The sequence below is a fragment of the Oxyura jamaicensis genome, chromosome 4 (assembly GCF_011077185.1).
Source record: "Oxyura jamaicensis isolate SHBP4307 breed ruddy duck chromosome 4, BPBGC_Ojam_1.0, whole genome shotgun sequence".
Lineage (NCBI taxonomy): Eukaryota > Metazoa > Chordata > Aves > Anseriformes > Anatidae > Oxyura > Oxyura jamaicensis.
Genome location: NC_048896.1, coordinates 30024454 through 30042178, shown reverse-complemented (window position 1 = coordinate 30042178; position 17725 = coordinate 30024454). Strand labels below are relative to the sequence as shown.

The 17725-nt window shown below is 36.9% G+C and overlaps 1 long non-coding RNA gene across 1 annotated transcript; it reads right to left on the bottom strand.

Annotated features, from left to right (window-relative positions):
- Positions 1-6927: 6927 nt before the first annotated feature.
- On the bottom strand, positions 6928-8661 carry LOC118166411. Its single transcript, XR_004750485.1, has 2 exons — positions 8540-8661; positions 6928-7272 (listed from the first exon to the last, which is right to left on the bottom strand). It is a non-coding gene; the product is annotated as an uncharacterized LOC118166411 (long non-coding RNA).
- Between the last annotated feature and the right edge of the window lie 9064 nt (positions 8662-17725).

Here is a 17725-nt window from a genome sequence, read left to right as displayed (position 1 = left end):
GAAATTTATCTCACCGTCTTCAAAAACTGCAAGCTAAGCTGTAGCTGTTGTCCTCATATCCACCAGAACAATAGAGTTTAGAACAATGATTTTGCTCAATGTGTACATGCATTAAAAGCTTTCCTTGAAAATGTAAACATACAAATATCAAAGAAGAAAGGGTATTTCTGAACTTGGTGCAATTCTTCCAGTGAAGTTTAACTTGATATTCATAAACATGTATAGGAACATTTGCATATATACACAAACTTATATAAAACTTCTACACACTTCAGTAGTGTGCACACTTTTAGAGTCTGTAATACATGAAAGGGGTAAGTCTGATGCTTTCATGTTGCATTTTGCTAAAACTAGCAAAGCAATGCTAAAATAATAATAATAATAATAAAAAGGTAAACTTATCTGAATTTTAATATTAGTGTTGTCCAGTAGAAATGAAAATACACATCAGCCAGACCAAATAATCACTTTTTCAGTAGAAAACCTTGTCAATTTGACTAGTGAAGCACTGTTATCTATCAGATGAAATATTCAAGGATTTTAAATATACCCACTTTTCAAAGACACTTTTGAATATTTTGTGATATATTCCATGGAATATATGGAATCTTGTGATTCCAAAGCAATAGAAGCCTAAGATGAAGGCTTTTTATTCATCACTTTGCATCAAAATAATTATGACTTGCCTTTATTGAATAGTATTGCCCTCTGATTTGTAGCTCTTTGCAGTTAAAATAAATAAGTAAATTTAAAGGCAAGCTTTCCAGTCATTCAGTCTGTCTTCCTAGTTTCCATTTACTCACAAGCTGAGTTGTGTCCAGATCATACTGACAACCAAAACTAAATATTAAGTGATCATAAGCCGTTCAAGATCTGGAAACCTCCTTGGAATTTTCTCAAATAATTTTCATTGAGAGCTGAAATTCTCCTAGATGTTGGCAAAATGGATACAGAGAATGGGCAAGACGGTCATGGATAACATGACTGTTGGATGAATGTTTTTTTAAAACAGCTTAGTGCCTCCCACTCCTGTCACTGCTAAATCACTGGTTTTAGATAGGTACATCCCACTGTCAAGCCTATGAATTACCTCTGAAAAAAACATGATAATTTTTCCCTTGTATAGAGTGCTCATTGTTAATTATACTTTCCCTGTGTATTTAAATCATCTATCATATACTTTGATGGTAAGGAACAGTCTACCTTACTGCACCACTGAGGTATCACAGCTTGCATAACCCATACTAGTACATTGGTAAACAAATACTCAGTAAGAGATCTATATCTCCTCTGTGTAATCTCTCCTCAATGTCGAGCTAATTTTTCTTTAGGTTTGCTCCACATGTGACCAATCATTACACAGAATCATAGAATGGCTTGGGTTGGAAGGGACCTTAAAGATAATTATTTTCATCCCCCCACCATGGGTAGGGACACCTTCCACTAGATCAGGTTGCCCAGGGCTCCATCCAACTCAGCGCTGAACAATTCCAGGGACAAGGCATCCACAATTTCTCTGGGCAACCTGTTCCAGTGCCTCACCACCCTCACTGTAAAGAATGTCTTCTTAACCTCTAATCTAAATCTCCCCTCTTTCAGTTTAAAACCATTCCCCCTTGTCCTACCATTATCTGCCCATGTAAAAAGTCACTCTCCATCTTTTTTATAAGCCCCCTTTAAATATTGAAAAGCTGCATTAAGGTCACCCTGGAGCCTTCTCTTCTCCAGACTGAACATCCCCAGCTCTCTCTTTCTCCGTAGAAGAGGTGCTCCAGCCCTCTGATCATCTTCGTTGCCCTCCTCTAGACTCCCTGTAACAGGTCCCTGTAACATCTTTCTTGTGCTGGATGTCCCAGACCTGGATGCAGTAGTCCAGGTGGGGCCTCACAAGGGCAGAGCAGAGGGGGACAATCCCCTCCCTTGACCTGCTGTCCACTCCTCCTTTGATGCAGGCCAGGATGTAGTTGACCTTCTGAGATGCAAGTGTGCATTGCTGGCTCATGTCGAGATTTTTGCCTACTAGAACCCCCAAGTCCTTCTCTGCTGGGCTTCTCTCAATGCATTCTTCTCCCAGTCTGTACTCCTGTCTGGGATTGCCCCAACCCAGGTGCAGCACCTTGCACTTGGACTTGCTGAACCTCATTAGGTTCACATTGGTCCGCTTTTCTAGCTTGTCCAGGTCCCTTAGGATGGCATCCCCTCCTTCTGCTATATCAACTGCACCACTCAGCTTGATGTCATAAGTTTTTAGAGGCCCGTTTGGCTGAGCATAGCAGTTAAAAATGCAGCAACATTAATATCATCCTGTTGTGTCACAGCAATCGAAAAAATGGTGAAACAGTCCTGAGGCAGCAAACCTGGTTCTGCATACTAATGTCCACTGTGTTGATGGCTTATCTCATGGCTATTGGATCCACAGTTGTATTTATACAAATAAAAAATAAAAAATATATATATGCAATTGGAAGTGTATGTTACTACAACCTCCCCAGCTACATATTGCACATAGTTTTCTCCCTGTTGATATTTCTGCTATTGAATCAAGTGGATCATACCATCCACTGCCCACAGCTTTAAACAAAGCACCTGAACAAATCCCATTTTGTCCTTAAGTTACTTCCTAGGGGACTCATTAGAAGATTTGTATATACATACATGCATGAAGAAAGCTGAATAGCTAAAACTGAATTATTTTTTTTTTTTTAAAAAAGCATATACTTTATGTTCAAAGTCTTATCTGACCTAAGATAAAAATTTATTTCTCTTAGGTTTTAAAATTTTCCTTTAAGTCATTTGTTCTTTTATCAAATAATTCTGGAAAATATCATGAAATGCAAATTCTAAGTTGATATTTACATACATTCTCTGTAGGTGTCAGCATTGCTTTATATTGTTGTACAGAACTGTATTTTTTTCTTCTCAAAGAAAGAAGAAATCTAGACTTGTATTTTCCTAAATGAAATATATTTTTTTGCTGTCCATTTGTTTTGCACTACCTATCTCAGACTGAGATTTAACACTGCATTGTATAGGTGAAACTACAGTGAATGTAAAGAAAAAGGCTACAATGCTTTCTATCACCTGTTTTCAGTTTTAAAACTGTTTTATTTTGTTTCAGTTATTTTGCATATAAAAATCATCCCTGTTTAAGTAAAAACAAGGATCATTTAACATTTGCAAATATTTTTGGAATTTTATAGTGAAAGGACAATTCAATGATGCCACTGTGAATCTACCATCTTTACACACACTGAGGAAGAAACACTGGACCAGAAGTTTTTAAATTTCTAGACAGTTCTCAGACAAATCTAATTTAATACTTTCATTCATAAACTTACGTACAAAATAAGTATGCCACTGAGGTCTATTGATATGTTATGGAAATGAATTATTCACGCAGAAAGGAACCGTGCTATCATACTAGAGTAGTGAATGACCTTGGGAACCAAAGTAATAGTAATTGGATGAAAATCAATTTTACAGACTACAAGTTCATAAATAAAGGATAATAAGAATTCATTCTGGGATCTCAGTTATAAAATGTGATTGAAGAGAGATATGGATTAAGTAGTCCAAATGACTATCAGCCTCCTATACCTATGAAGAAGAAGCAATCCAAGCATCTATGGTGCAAGACATTTCCAGTAAAAGACCAATGCTGATGACATTATAGAAGCTCATGTATATACATACATTATTTGAATGGGTGCATATAATCCTCACCATTCTTCTGACCAAAGGAATGGAGAGCCTCTCTTCAAAGAGGCTATGGAGCATTTCAAAATTAAGTGAAAAGATTCTTTAGCTTCTTGTAAAGTAGTGGGTAACAAATTAACTATTTAACAAAGATAGCATCAGCATGAGATAAAAATAGCTGCAATTTGCTCAAGAGTGGAATTAAAGTTAGGAGGAACGATTCTGGAGAAATAATTAAGTAAAATATCATCTAATTTTCAACAGGAGTTCAAAAGAGAGCATGTGACCAGTCTGCTTGGCCTAAGTGTGCTGGAGTCCATGTCCCAGGGAGGTCCAAGTAGCTGCATCTTTCATTTACATTACAGGTTTTAACTGAGGTTTGTCCCTAGTGATATACTATTGTTTATTGATAATATCGAGTGCTATTGAGATCTATTGATTGCAGGCAGATTTCACTGATTTATTTTTTAAGTGAAATGAGACAGCAAATGAGAGAGTTTTTTGCAGTAGTAGCCTCAGATTGAGTTTAGAGCTGAATTATCCTTCTTTACTACAAATGACGAGCACCTTGACTACAGAGACTCCTCAACATTGGCTGGCTCACAACCAACATATTCAAGTTAATCAATTTTGATTTCACATTGGCCATTTACTTAAGTGCAATATTTCCCCACATATTTGCATGATATTCTTTCTGTAAAAAAGAAGTTGTTTCCTGAAGATTTGTTTATATATACACATTTTTCTCTTCTCTCCCCCTCCCACCATGCCTCTAATAAATTTGTCTATAAAACATAAGAGGGACACTGATTTATTTTTAGGTCATCTCAGAAGTACTTAGAAGCTCCTATTAATGGCACAGTAGAATGCTGAGTTTTCTATAATTCTGTGGCTGCAGAATCTTGTTTCTATCATAGATTTGCCCTTGGGCTGCAGAATAAACAAAAGGAGTATTTATAGCCCTTCTCATACAAAGAGATTTGATCATTCAAAAAGGCGACAGTGAATTGCACGGTACCTTCTATATCTCCAGGCTTGCTACTAATATTACTGTTAAGGGAAAGCTGATGTCACCTCATCCATCACCATCTCTGCTTTTATACATCTCTGTATAACAGTGACACCAAAAAAGTTTAAGTATTATTTTTACATTCATTTATTTGAACACATTTCTATTGTCAGGACAGATTTAGAAATACTGTCCTCCACCTGAATTACATCACATTGCTATAGTTGATACAGGAAATAGGAAAAGTCAAAGCAGGACTTCTCAGAGTCTGTCCAAAATAAAATTTAAGGAAACGGGCAGATCTAACAGCTTAAAATAACCCTAAGGTATTACTCTTACTAAATAACCAACGCTGATATATGGTAGGCAAGTCCTAAATTATCCATTATCTTTTTTTTTTTTTTTTGAACATAGTTTGACTCTAATGTAAGATTCAGTGAATTATCACAAGGCTAGAAGTTGCTTGTTCTGTCATGCATAAACCAGAATAATCTATGTGACTTAACTGTCCTTCCTGAAGTCATTCTCTTCTCTCTAGACCCAATATCCTTGCTTTAAAAGAGATCCTGCTTTAACTAACATTGAGCAACACAGCACATAGCATGGCTGTGCTTTGGAGAAAGCACCCCTGGCTGGAAGCCTCTCTGACTCAGCTGGATTTATTTCTCCATGGCTCAGGGTACCTGCACTGCAGTGGCAGTGACATTCCCATTCCCATCTGTGCTCAGTATGCACGCTTCCACACTCACAGCCACATCCAGACCCTCATCAACTCTCAAATATTCTCATAAAGCTCAGTTTATTATTATCCTGGAGTAGGGTTGATTTCTGTAAATTAAAATTCAAGTAAAAACATACAATATGAGCTTATGATTTTACTTAGCTTCTATAATGAATAATCATTTAAAGCTAGATAACCTTTTATGACTCAAAAAGAAAAAAAGACATTAGAATCCATGCAGAACAGTCAGTGATCTCCCTTCTTGTTACCACTCCCTTTATTGTTTTGCCATAAGAAACAACAAATCTGAAGTCCAAACCCCTCTGAAAATATTTCAACATTCATATCATTAAACTGAACAGCAGAACAAAGATTGTATAGGCTTTCACATACGAAGAAAGAACTTTAGACTACTGATGTACTGCTATTATATTTCAGCATGTCAGAGATGAAGAGAACATGGGAATATTTGCTACACAATCAACCATTTAGAAACTAAGAGTAAAATTTTAGGAATCTCACATTGTTCTCCCCGCTGTAAAACACCACAGTGATTTTCAGTTCAATTACTTTAAAGCATGAGGACTAAAAATCAGTAATTTCTTGAGGAGCTGAGAATTCCCCCAGCTACAATGTAGAGACCCTGTTTGCATTATTGGTGTTTATAGCATTTTTTCTTCTCTCTGACATCTTCAAACCCTTTTTTTGTTCTTACAATACTATGATTTAGAGAAAAATATTCACATTTTAGCAATATTTCATCTAAGCTAACTTGCAACCCAACTTCTGAGTACAGCTTGGACCTTACTCTATTGATTAGTCTCTTCTGAAGTAAAAACTAGTTACACAGGAACAGAGTCCAATTGGATTATTTCTACCTTATTCTAGAGTAAGGGAAGATTAATCCTCACCACATCACTTTAGCATTGACTAAATTGATGTGTAGAAATAAGTGTCAAAAGAAAAGGACGATCACACTGAGATGTATGGAGAAGAGATTAGATGCAAGTTGAATATGTGAAAGCGATACAAAGTTTCATTGATGCCCTGAATTAAAAAGAACCTCTTACTACTGAAAATAAACTAGTATATTTAAAAAAACTGCAAAAGAAAATAAGTCCTTCACAGACAGTTTGCAACTACTGTAGAAGGATATACAGCTGAGTGTCAAAGATAAATACAGACTATCATCACAAATTAGGAAACATCTAATTAAAATGTTAAGTGGTTTGTGCTACTGTTCAATATCCTTATATACTAAAGCTTATTATTCTTCATCACTTTTTCTAGTTTTCTATGAAACAGTTAAATAAACACTAGCTCTGTATACAGGTAACCTTGTTAACATACTTATATCAAATAGCTATATTAAGAGTTCAGAATATGAAGTATTGAGAGCACAAGACACTTACACAACTCTCATGTAAAGCAATTCTTAATATTGCACACTACAATTTCATTGAAGTGCAAGAATGAAGAACAGTATTCACTGAGCTGAACTTTTTTTTTTCCCCATTGGATCAACATCGTGTGAAGCCACACCCTCAGATTTCTAAGAAAATTACATGTTTGCTGTTAATAGATACCTGAGAGAAGTTATGTCTTTTCTCCCCCAGAACCTTCCTCACAGAATCTTTTTGGCAAAGGCAGTGACAGAAACCCATTCTCCAGGGTTGCCTCAGCTACAAGATCATCCTTTCTTTTCTTGACATCCCAACTCATTCAAAACACATATTCCAACTTCCTCAACAACTGAGATGAGTCCTGCAAACAACAGACTCTTTCACTGTGTTGTGCTGATTCATTCTAAGCACTGTTCATCCTGCACTCTGAATGAGGCAGGGTCCTGTGGGAAAACAAAGAATGAGATCATGTAATTAAAGATTATCTCATAACGTACACAGGAATTGAACTATAATGGCCTCAACAATCTTAATTCTGTTTCTTAACTCTTGACTGATTAAGACTGCAAACTATTTTAATGTTTGTTTTTTGTTGTTGTTGTTGTTTTGTGTTTTTTTTTCCTCTATATAACGAACAACATTTCTGCACAAAGGAATCTAAAAGCAACCAAAACCCACAAGTCAAAAAACAATCACATGGAACCATACCAACTACTACTACATGGTATGCAAGAATTACCAGTAGAGCCAACTGGAGGAGAGAACAACACTGCTATTTTTATTGAACATTTTTCTATTCTCAAATTGCCTATCCATTAATGTTTAAGTGTTTCCCAGAGTTGTTTCAATTTTAATGAAATTCTGCCAGTTTAAGCTGTTTTCAAATCCTGCCTTGTGCTTCCCATCAGCTCACATACTTGCTCACTCCAGCAGGGTGCTGAAGAGCCTGACCACACTGCTCAGGCCAACAGCCTACCTGACAAAAAGAGATCCCAGAAACCCTGCTTCCAGCCTTGCAATTTCTTTGCTGTGTACTTTGTCGAGTTGGATACAGAATGACAATCTCATTCTGAAGGGATTTTATGCATTAATGAGAGCTCCAATTTAAATATGTAAAGCTTCTAAATCTCTTATAAAATGGACACCATTCCCCATCCAGAACCCCACCCCAAGTCTCTGGTACACATACTATTTATTTGCTAGCTCAAAGTATGAATTGTACAAGCAGTACTAATTTTTCTTTGACTTTTCTCAAGATCTGGATCTTCTGCAAGCACTGACAGCCATACCACAGTAAGAACAATAGCTGTTTTCCAAAAACAACCCTCCACCCTGAAATTCTAGGCCCTGAAAACACTGTTTCAAACCTCTAGAGAAACAGGTTTGAGGCTATCACACCCCATGTGTTCTTTCTCAACATGCCAGGTGTGCTATGCTTAGTGCTTCCAGGGAGCAGCACAAGAAGGGCTGTTCCACAAGAGAGGACAAACTGGGAGCCAAGAGTAACCTCAGCAAATTCCTTGCCCACACTGACTGGAGAACAGTCCCATAGCATATGAATGCAATAGGCAGAACACGGTTTTGGAAAGAGGGTCCACCCAGACACTTCAGTGGAGAGCAGCTGGAGACAAGACTGGAAATGAGGCTACAACGTGAATCAGAATAGTCCACCCAAGAAAAAAAAAAAAAAAAAGCTAGCAAAAGAACTACCTGCAATGCAAGCCTAAGGTCCAGCCAGGGGATGAAGTCAGATGAACAGAAAGACAGAAGGACAAACAGATTACCGGCAAAGCACAAGAAAGTAGCAATGGCCCACATCTGAGCTTAAATGGTATCCTGCCCTCTCCCCCCCCCCCTAACCCCCCCATGGGCAGAGGGTGTGTGGGCAGCATCCCAGGTGAGGCTGCTCAGGGCCATCAATGTCTGTTAGTGCACTCAGAGCATAGCAAGCATTACAGTTAATGTTAGGGTTATGGTTAAGAAAAACACAGGCTGTAGAGCCTCAGCATACTCAGTAGTTTGTAATTTCTAGGGGAGGGTGTGAGCTTCTATGAGTAATTCCTGGTGTTCTGGGATTTTTTCATGTTCATTTGGGGCTTTGTGGCTAATGTTGTTCATTTAAAGGATTTATTCTTCCTCTCTTTCTTTAGCTTTATTTTGACTTATATTGGATCATTTGTTTGAAGCCATATCCTTCCTTTCTCTGTTCTTTTTGTTTGTCTCCTTTGTTCATATTTTATGTTTGTTGAAATGTAAACTTCTGGGGACTGCAATGTTGAACAAGTTCCTCAACTTTGGTTGAACTTGTTAATGTTGGGAACAAGAGTCAATAGAGCATAAAGGATGTTAAAACTTTTTTCCTAACTACTGAAGGTTTTTCTATCGTAGACGCTTGGAGATCTAGTTCCAATAATTCTTTCTAAGTTACAATGTTCAGTCCTTCAAGAGTCTCTGAACTGGCAGGACCCAGAGAGATTTTAAGACACAGACTTTTTCTTGGATGGTGAGCTATATATTGCACTTTACAGATGCATCATGAGGTTTCACCTATTGTCCTTTAAATGTTTCTGAGGCTTAGACAGATGGAGAACTGGGTGCAGTTCTGGTGTTAATTTAGAAATATTGTCCAGCAGTCCTGACAATAATGCCTTATTTATTTGTCCACACATAAATTCTAAAAATGAGAGTAGCTAATGTAACTCAAGGTGCTTGTAACTGAAGGTTTCAGTGAAGAAATGCATGTTACTGTTTTGAATTTCTAATGGATTTTTTTTTCTATCCAGAATCACAGAATACACTCTCACATTGATCACACTCTCATGAAGCAAAGTAGGAAGACTTATCAGCTACTTTCATCAGCTATCAGTTATATCCAGGCTGAAACATAGGCGGTGACTAGCACAGCAACAAAGCAATGTGGCACAGATGGCGGGAAAAGGTGCCACAATCAGTTGAATTTTAGGACATACTAGGGTGCTGTTTCAGGAGTTTTGCCAGGACTGCTATTCTTAAAGAGAGTGCCATAGAAGCTTTCACATCAGAAAGTGTGACTTCTGATACAAAAGGTAGCAGATCATATTCACAGCTGAGTTTTGGCTCCTTTCTTCTACTTAAGAAGCAGACAGAAAATTCTCAGTATAAAAGAAAATCACTGGGTTTATGGTTGCTGTATGACATTGGGAATGAATACACTCAGCATTCAGAATACAGATATATCATGAGAATAAGATACAGTTACACAAAAAGTCTTCTTTGTGCCCCTGTTACAAGAAATTGCATCCAGTATGACAGTTGGTAGACTTTATTTTGGGGTGATGGTAACACAGAACTGGGATACTCATTCTGCTGACTGTATCCCCAGTGCACAGAGTCAGATGTGGGCAGTCATAAACCAGTTCCACTCACACTCTGACCTAGCATTGCATAAGATTTTACTGTCCCAAAGCTGTTCGGAGATTCAGAAGCTGACCCTCTCAACCTCAATATGAAGCACATCCAAGCAGGATTTATAAGCTGAAAAACGGCCCATTGCTGATATGGTCTAAATGCTTTTTAGATCACAGAGTGAAAAAAGTGGTGTTGTGACTCTGTGGACAGTCTTATGTGACTGTACTTGGATATCCATCCAAGTACTAGAAAACCTGATCTTAATTAAATTGTTTAAACAAAAATTTGCAAATGTAATACAACATTTGACTACTTACATCAAATCAGTTATGCTTATTGGGTAAGTGTGCATCTCTTCCTTACTCCAGAGAAGTATTTCCAAGGTAGTAGTATATGTATATGTATGCAAATATATATATGAATTTATATATATGTATTTATTATATATATGTATACAAATATTGTATACAAATATATATATGTATTTTAAATGAAAAGATACATAGTGAAGTACTCTGGGCTTTCTAAATGAGAAGACCAAAATTCATAAACATGCATTTGGTAATTCATTCAGTCAGTGCTGAATATAGAAACCTTCACATGGAGTTTTCAAAACATGGAGAGTGTGAGGTGAGTTCATTAATGAGGTGTACAAGAATGGGCGCAATAGAGATTTTCATGCAAGGAAGATTTGGCCTAGAGCAAGAATTATCATCAGCTTCAGCAACTCTGGTTTTGCTAAAAGATTTTTTCTGATACTACAGAACAATACCAAAATCTCTAAAGAACAGGTGTTTCCCAGTCCTCTTTCTGGTGCAGAGGCTGCTTTGGAGAAAATTTTCAAGTAACTGAACTGTAATTCTAATTAGAAAGGACTTAGAGAAACTCAAATGAAATAAAATACTGAAGCTTAAACAGTTCAAAAATTTAGTCATGCATGCATAAAGCACAGAAGAAATTATAATGATGGATGGCTCAGAATAGAATGTTGGCTGTTTAGTTTTTTTTTTTTGTGTGTGTGTGTGTGTGTGTTTTTTTTTTGTTTTTTTTTTTGGCGGTGGTGTTGGTGTTTTTTCCTTACTAAAGTTTCTTTCCTTATAGTTGACCTATCCGGAAACATAACAGAATTTATATATGGACATGCTTATTTACATGTCTTTTGACGATTATGCAAAATATTGAATTCATCATTTCAACTCAACACAAGCATTTTAATTTATGAAACAGAATTTTCTTTAAAAACATTATTATTGTAATATTATACATATCCACTAAATATGCAGAAATCATAAGATTATTCTATCCTCATAAAGTCATTCAATATTTAGAAAATTATTGTATGAAGTATTGAAACCCACAGCTTGGATTTATACCATGCACGTTTGAATTACATAAAGTCCTAGAAAGTACAAACAGAATAGATGAAATTATTTTTTGTGTGTCAAGATGTAGTCTGCCAAGTTTAAATTGCAACAATATACTTTTGGCTAAAACATAGCCATTGTTTTAGGTTCAGGTACTGAGTTTGAACTGCTCAGAGAGCTTCAGCCAGTCAGTAAAACAGTAGGAATTAAAGAAATGTCCACCATTTGCCTTGATAAAAGACTTCAAAAACATACATGATATCCTAGCAACTAGACACCAGAAGTTTTCAATGCACACACCTCACCCTTTTCACTGTCTCATGTAATAAAAAGAGAATAATAAAATTCCAAACATGCAATCATATCCTGACATAAAGCCTGAAAATACAACAGCTCAACAATACATAGTAGATTTGAGTGCTTTTTTTTTTTTTTTTTTCCTGGCAGAAGTATAAGCTCAGACAACTTCCAGAATACAGCTTTGTGATTGAAAGGGCAAGATAGTGTGTTTTGTGCTCTTGTCCAGATAGGTCTCTAGCTGTGAAAACGTAAAACCTTACCACATCAGGTTTCTTCTGATGGCTTTTATTTCATGTCCAAATATTTTTTTTCTGGACTCTTTCTTTCTATAACCCATGCTGTCAAGAGCCCCCTTCTCGATCTGCTTCCCCTAAAACAATACAAACTTTCATTAATACGTGAGGATACTTGAGAACACAGCTCCCTGGAGCATCTAAAGAAAGTGCCAGAAATGAGCCACATGGCACAAACCAATAAACTACAAAGCCGTTTTATAAAGCCAGTTGTAAAATAAAAACACATTCATTTAATGTCTCTTCTCTTCCATGCTAAATATTTTCATTTTCAAAGCACTTCCTTATCCCACCAAATGAAACACTGTCTCTAGCTTTATCATTTGCTGTCAATGCCTTTTTCTAGAAAATCATCAAAATCACTGTTGGCTCTGCATGTGCAATAGAGACTTATTTTGTCTGGTATGATATGCACTCAGTGCATATTGGTATTATTTTGGGTACTTCCTGACTTGTTCTTATTTTGTTGCCATAAACCAGAGGACAATAAAGCGATTTGGATTCAGAGGCTGACACCAGGATGTATTTCATCCGCACGGTAATCAATAGTAGCCAGAGTTCACAAGGAAAGTGTGGATCACAGATCATTTCCTTTCCTTGGTTTGAGGATGAGTATAGACCATAATGTGCTGAGTGTCCTTTCCTGCAAATGACATGCTAAAATGTGTGCACTGATTCCAGTAAATTGAAAACTCCTAATTGACCCATCACACAAAATAGAACAACACAAAGGAAGTTAACTATAAATACATTGGAAGTGAAGGAGCACGAGGGTTGAGATGGCAGATTGAGAGAGAGAATCAAGAAAGACAAAGACCCAAATCTACAAAAAGAGAGGGGCAAGTATTGGTGTCAGGCAGCATTTGGCAGATCACAGTCAGCAGGAAGGACTGCCTCAGCTTCTCAGCAGGCTTCCAGGGTTAACATAAAATACTGTTAAATACTTTTCAACCTTGTGTACTGCCTGGTGTCAGGCTAGTGTACAAGCACAACACTCTCCTACATTAGTCACCTGGTGAGCATGTGGGTTATGGCTTTGTGTTTCCATTCTGCATCAACATCTCCAAGCAAAGGAGGGCCTAGGCAGTAGAATTTGATCCACGGAGACAGGCACACCAGATACAACACAGCTGAAAAATGCTGACAACCCCTACAACCCAACTCTCCAGCCACCCCCATTCTTGTGACTTTATTTTAAAAGACACTTGATTTCAGCAAATTTTTCAACACCACAATTTGTGGCCCAGCCTGATTGAGTGGTTTGCAGGCCAGAGCCCTCCTTTTTGGCCTTCTGTACATGATAGGCCTTGCACTGAGGTCAGCTGGGGAGGGTGGCTAACCAATGTGTCCAGACACTGCTGTGGCTACATCTGATAACTGAAGGTTACTTGCAGCTCACATGCACAGTCAGTCTGATCTGGGAAAGGGTCCCACTCTCCTAGGAGGACAATGCAACCATTAGGTTAAGTACTTCCAGTACCTCTGGGCAATGCTGCCCCATCATGACTTACATTTACAAAAGAAGAAACTGAAACAAGCAGAAGATCTATAGAAATTAATAACCTATGCAAAGTTGATAAAGAAAACTAAGATTAAGAAAGCGTGTATGTATGGTAGTGGCCAAAGTAAAAGGGAAAATGTTTAAGAGTACAGGAAGATGAAAAGGCTGGTTCAGTTCATTGCTGTTTTATATCTGGGAAGACGGATGAGATACATGGTCTTATATGGAGAATGAACTTCTTTAGCGTGGACCAGTAATTACATACGTAAAAAAAGTGCATGCTGAATAGAGCTAAATATTTTCAAATTCCACACAGGAGTCCCAGAAGAGTTTCTGAGAGGATTTCAACTGATCGTTTTTATTTTCTGACTGAGACTTTTTAATAACTTGAATCAACATCAGAAAACTGGAGGCATACCAATATTCTTTTGCCATTATTCAAAAGGTCATGCAAGATGAGTTGGGGAACAGAAGGACAAATGGTCTGACGTCAGTACAGAGACACAGAACTCAGATATTTCATTTTTGTAAGGTATTATTCATACCATAATACAACTATAGAATCATTCCTTCCCTTGGCCTGATGAACATCTTCCCAGGAGAGATCCATTATAAAACTCCTGATAGCCACAGTCTTAAGGCACTTGCCGGGAAGACAGAAAACCCTTCTCCTTACCAGCTAGAGGGGATAATATGCACCCTGTTCACACACCCCAGGGCAGTGTGCTAGTAGACTCCTGCAGTCGCTTCTTGCTCTCTTCTATAAGAAAAATTTAATAAGAAAAAATTCAAGTCCTTCCACATCTGAACAGTGCACACAGTTTGCCCATCTCATCTTCAGGCAGCTGCTGTATTTAGTAACAGCTCACCTGCTTCAGCACATGGGCAATGAAGGAAAGTACCTATAAATCCACTTGTGAGGGTGTAACTGCAAATGTGCACACACACAGGTACACTACCCACACCACCACAGTGTCTGCTACCTTAATCCTTTGCTTTCCTTAACTGTACGAATCAAAGAAATGTCAGTAGAGGTGTTTTACATTTTAATTTAAGTCACAGGGATTTCTTCTTGTTATACATTTAAATTCCATCTACCTCATGTTATACTGAAATACATTGCAAATTGAATTATTATTTCTTTAATTTATAAAGTTCTCTATTGGCAGAACACATAAGAGAAATAATACAGGCTGAAAAACTGATTATCAAAAACGAACATTCAAGTTCATCAAATAATTTATCCTGCTAACTTAAAGGCATTTATTTTCCCAAAATAAAGTAGGAGTCATGTATTTAGACAACAATAAAAAGCCTTCCTAGTAGCACCAATATTTGTGTCATCTCAAAAGAAACTGTATTTAGCACTGACGTATACATAATGTCATATATGTGAAACTATACAAAGGTCAGTACCCATAATGTTTGCATTAATTCTTTTTACACAACTCTGTCAAAAGTTTCAGAGCTGCACGAGGTGTTTAAATGAATTTTCAAAAACCTCTAGGCCCTCAGTTTTCATTGGAATCAAAACCTCAGGGACTTATCTAAACTTTGGGAGTATTTGGCCCTTGATCATTTTTGAACACACACGGACAAAATTTTTATAAGCACTTAAATAAGTTAAAATCATAAATCCCATGACTTTAAGCCCAGATGGGAACCCAAGCGTTTAAGTTTTCTTGGCTTCTGGAAGTGCTTTCTATCCAAAGTCATTCCTGATTACAAGAACAGATCTTAGTATTGGACTACAAGCTCATTGTTCCTTTATTTCAATTTATGTTTTTAAACATTATGGATCTGGACTTTGCTTTTTCTATGTAAACAAAACCTTTGTATAAATTTGTAAACATGAATCGTATTATAATTACCCGTTATTCTTTATTTAAGATCAAAATCAACAGAAATATTTTAAATGGACTTAATTGAAAACACAGCTTAAAAAGTCATTCCAACAGCTTTTTCATATCTCATTAAAGTAATGACTTTTCAGCCACTTTGAACACATGAACACAAAAAAATAGGTTTTCTGAATTAAAAAAAAAAAAAATGTAGTATAGGGAAAACAGAATAATAGTTATATACATATATACAACCTGAGATTTTATACCTCTCATTTTAGGTCTCTTTTCTAGGATGTTTTCTCACTGTCTCCTGAAAGAAAAATTTTATGTAGCCACATAGAAACAAAGCTAAATAACTTCACTTTCCCAACAACCTACCTCATAACATGAGCTGTAACTTCTCTTGGAGTGCAATTGCTCAGCCATCCCACCTGAAACCAAAGCTATACCTGAAAAATGCAGGTACCAGAGACAGTGGCTTAAGGTTTGTACCTGGTCTCTGTAGGAGCTATGCCACTGGCACCTAGCAGCCTCTGTGGACCAAAGCATCTCTGTGGACAGAAGCAGAAAACAAGAAACAGAACTTTAAAACACTACACAACCCTTCACAGTCTATGATTTCCTGTGGTTCACATTTCCCCAGAAGCTGGAGAAAAACTCCAATTGCTTCACATTGCAATCCCTGGGATTTCTGTCCATGTCCCACATCTGTCCCTGTCAGCAAGAGCAACAGACTCATAATTCCTGCTTGCATCCCTCTATCCTAACTGTCTCCTTCCTTCTCTCCAGAGAGCCCATTTAATGGTGCAGAGCTCCTTTGATCTCCTTATTCCCAGCTCGAATGAAACAGCTGTGTAATTCTGGATTCTGTAGGCTTTGCCACTGCATCTCCCACTCCTCCAAGGGCCCATCCATGTTGCTTTCCTGCCTCTCTTCCAAAGGCTTCCTATTAGACATGATCAATACAAAAGATATAATCACTTACTAGCTCATACACTATTAACACATTCCCCTTTAATCAGTCCCCTAGGCAAAAGTCAAGAAACTAAAACTAGAGAGTAGGGGGATACAGTTGCTACAAATTCAGCACATTAATGAGGTTCTATGTTAACTCTGTCTGAAAAAGAAGAATATTGTGATAAAAAAAAAAAAACTCTAAAACATCCAGACAGTGCCGAGCCTTTGCACCCATGTATAAAACTTTTAACACACACATGTATTTCATAAAGATATATCCATGTGTTCAATGATAAAAGTAGAAATATAATAAGAAAACAGGGTCTTTGGCTTGGCTTTAGCTGAATCCTCACATGACCCACTTGAAAAACTCAGCAGGTGGTAGCCCTAAATGACTGACATCTATGATCATCTGTTTAAAATATCTTTAGTATGAAAATATAAGAAAATACTTGAAAAGTATATTGTCCTATGTTTGCTTGTTATTTGGAAGAAAAGTAACAGGAGTAAAGAGTTCTTTACCAAAAGCTCTTTACTAAAACAAGCAAAAAAAAAAAAAAAAAAAAAAAAAAAGAGATTTTATAGAATATGCCACTTGCTGTATAACATCTTCTTACTCCTTCCCTTTCAGACATCAGAATATTATTATTTTTGTCTGACTGAAACTTAATCCTCACGACATCATTAAGTTCTAGAAAGTAGTACAGATTTAAAATCTGTGAACATGAAGATAATACATACAGGATATATACCTTGCTTTTCAGCCCAAATAATAATATAAAAGTGCACCTTCAAGAAATATCACTGTCCACTACAGTCTTCTTTTTTTTCACCAGAATCATTAGTTTACAATTCAGTGGGAAACCTCAGAAAAGTTTAGAACTGGGCTGAAATCTCTTCTGATTACAGTAATATTATGTAAAAGTTGTTTTTTCTCCAAACAAAAGATAAACAGTTTCCCAAATGAATTCCTCCCCTCCTACCAGCACCATGTACTAACTCCCATGGAGAATTAAACTCAGGACCTTCAGAACAGATGGCAAAGACCTTATCTGCTTTCCAATCACAGCATGGGGCAATATAGGTTTGTCTGATAATGTACTCAAATTGAGGAAAAGGTTTCTTGACCCCTCTCAATATATCTAAATCCATCAAGCAAATGCTTTTTAAATTTAATCTACAAGTTTAACTTTGACTTTTAAAAAGTAATTTACAGAATAACCTATGGTAAAGGTTATTCTGTAAACCAC